We start from the raw sequence: 3,211 nt of genomic DNA on the forward strand, positions 1-3,211 counted from the left end.
TGAGCAAAATAAACTGACGAACAAAATAGAAACAGAGACATGAAAACAAGGAACAAGGTGGGGGGGGGGGTTGCAGGTGAACGAAAGACAGTGAAGGCATTAAGAAAAAAAAAAAAAGATATCCAAGCTAAATAGCAGAGAAAAATAAGAATGGCAAGAACAAAAGAAGGAGGAGGAGGAGACAGACGACTATGGGGCCCAGTCAAAAGATCTAACTGTGTAATTGCCATCCAAGAAAAAACAGGAAGAGACAGGATGGGCAGATGCAATATTTGCAGTACTAATATTGAGAACTTGCCAAATTTGTTGAAAAGTTTCAACCCACAAATTCAGCAAGCTCAGTATCCCTGAAAAGCTTAATACAAAGACCACTATCATTAGCATATCATGGGCGAACTGCTAAAAATAAAAATCAGAAAGACACATTATCTTATCTACTAAAAACTAAGGCAGGTAAGAGACAAATAATATCTTTAAAATGGAAAAAAATTAAAACCTGTTTGTTGGGAACCACCCTGCCTGGTTTCAGAAGCTGTAATCCCCCATGGCTAAGGCTGAGTGAGAGAGGTTGGGATCCCTGTGAAACCTACTTTGCTAATACCCTCAATTTAAATGATAAGGGTCCAAGCCTGAAACAAGCTTGTTTCCCCAAAGTTTTATGGCCCTTTAGCTAACTGACCCTGACTCTAAATAAGCCCTCATAGTTCTTTGAGTGTTATCTATTGTTTGATCATTTCTTCCTGACAGTGATTGAGCTTTACATATATGCCCTGTATTCCTATGCAAATTAAATCCAATAAAAGCCCATTGAGGAAAAGGCTCCTGGCCCTTCTCCTTTGAGAGATCGGCCACCTTTCCTCCCAAAGCAGATCAAGTCTTGGTAGACTTATTTTCCAAGGGTTGGGGGGGGGGGAGGGGGCAGGGAGTGGGGCCCTGCGGGTGGAGCCCCACCACACCTGTTAGTTTCCGTGCTGTGCTTCCCAGTAAAAAAAGGCTACAACAGACGTAGGTGAGCAGTTGTGTATACCTAGGGGGAAGACAGTCTAGAAAGAAATCCCTCAAAATGCTTGGTTTTAATTTGTATCGATATTACACAGCTGTATAATGTCCACATTTCCAAAAATGAGTTTGAGTTTTATAACTGAAGTGGGCAGGGGGACGACAACTCACGATCATGCCATTCTTATGCTGTTCCCAGGTCACTTCGTGTGACCGCAGTGGTGTTTTTTCCCCTCTAATTATTTCCGTGGGGACAGACACTCCTGGGAGGGCGAGCGTCCTCCTAGCCCTCAGGTCTGTTCGCCGACACGAGTGGCGGATTTTCGCAGCCACGTCCTGAGCAGCCGCGTGGCCTCGCAGGGACTGGGATGAGGCCCCTCCATAAGCCCAACTCTGGTGGCCCTTGGAGACAGCAGCCTGGGCGCTCCGGGACTGCAGGGACGAGCCCGCCCTGAACCACTGGCCGCTGCACCTCTCTCCAGCAGTCGCCGATCGCCACGTCTGGCGGTGGAGGGCGCCTGAGCCTCCGGCTCCAAGCGGGGGCACTCCTGGGTCTCTGCGGTGGATTCCCCCTCTCCCCGCTGCCGGTCACTGCCACCCGGGCCCCCAGGCTCCCGCGCCGCTCCTTCACTTATTCCATTGGACCTGAAGGTCGTAGGGAAGCAACGTGGATGTGCTGGAGGAGAGAGAGTTATGAAATCTCAGTCCCCACACTCCTATGACCTTGTGGCATAATGGTAGTGCATCTGACTCCGGACCAGAAAATTGTGTGTTCAAGTCACGTCGGGGTCACGGGTGCCCATTTTTCTGGTACCAGTAAACCAAGAAACTAGGTTGATCCTCTGTTCTAATTTCATCCTTGCAAGGATATTCAGGGTTCACTGACCTTACAAGAAGCCAGAGGAATGAGCTTACACTGCGACCCTCCCATTCACTATTACACTACCAAAGCTGTCTCAAAAAAAAAGAAGAAAGAAAGGCCAACGACACATTAGCAAACAGGTACAGGACAAAAGTTTTTGGAAAATGAAATAAGTCATTTTAAACACTCAAAAAAACAACCTTCATAATAAGAGAAATGCAAATTAAAAGTAAAATTCAATGAGCTATTTTTACCCTGTGAGATTGGTTAACCTTTAATCATAAATCTTCTATTAAATTGCATTATTCACAGCCTTAAAGCTATGAAGAACAGGCTGGGATATAAGTCCAGGAACAGAAGTAATTAAAATAAAAGAATATATTTTCACTGAGTCTGTTAACCTCACACTGGAACAGTCATTTGAGGGCAATGTGATTCTGAATTTCTATCAAAACCGTCATTGTTATGTGAAATCTCAAGATGATAGTCAACTAAATGGAGATTCTGGTGCTTTACTTGATCCCAGGAAGGAATGAGAGCCTTCTCACAGAAATGGAGACAAACCAATTGTTTCTTGTGGAATGATTGCCAACAGCATGTTTAATGAGACATGAGAGTTGTTTCTGGTTGGCAATGAATTTTATTTGACATCTATTCCTCTGAAGAAGAAAAGTATTGCTTAGTGGACAGATAAAAATGTGGCATTCAGAAATCCCCCTGGAGAAGCCCACCTAGAAGAAAGATTCAAAGGTACAACAAGCCAGTAAACTGGCTTTAGCCAGGATACCCGTTGGATTCTGACCAAGACAATAATGAGCTCATAAATGGGGATTTTATTGCCTGGGTGCATACTGCAGCTTTACCTACTTTTTGTAAGGTATGTCTTACAGAAAGGAAACATGATTTACATCCAGCATTACCAGCTGGACAATACTATTTGAATATCACATAAAATTACCCAGTACATTCTTTTGTGGACAAAAATAGATGCTCATAAGCACTATTTCATGGATGGAAGGAAAAATTCTCCTGGGGGGATTGATTGTTTCCCCTGAAGCTTACACTTCAGAAGGTATGAAGAATACAGGTGAGATGGGCAAACTTCTTCGCGGACCTTTGTCTTCTGCCTCAACTGTAAACCAGATGTAAATGTTCGAAGGAGACTGTTTTCATTCATGTGGCATTTAATATTCAGAAATGTGCTTCAGTATCAAAAATTCCTCAAGTTGTTTTATTTTCCAGATAAGCGTTTTGACTTAATTACTAATATTACATTGCAGAAAGTTTGGAAAATAGTAACCTTCATTTCCTCTACATTTTATTCAATTTTTGGACATAGTCAAATATAGA

General features: G+C 43.3%; 1 pseudogene; it reads left to right on the forward strand.

Moving 5' to 3' along the window:
* The first annotated feature begins 1,733 nt into the window (after nucleotides 1–1,733).
* On the forward strand, nucleotides 1,734–3,010 carry LOC112308790 (cell cycle control protein 50A pseudogene; annotated as a pseudogene).
* Nucleotides 3,011–3,211: the final 201 nt, after the last annotated feature.

The sequence above is a fragment of the Desmodus rotundus genome, chromosome 9 (assembly GCF_022682495.2).
Source record: "Desmodus rotundus isolate HL8 chromosome 9, HLdesRot8A.1, whole genome shotgun sequence".
NCBI lineage: Eukaryota > Metazoa > Chordata > Mammalia > Chiroptera > Phyllostomidae > Desmodus > Desmodus rotundus.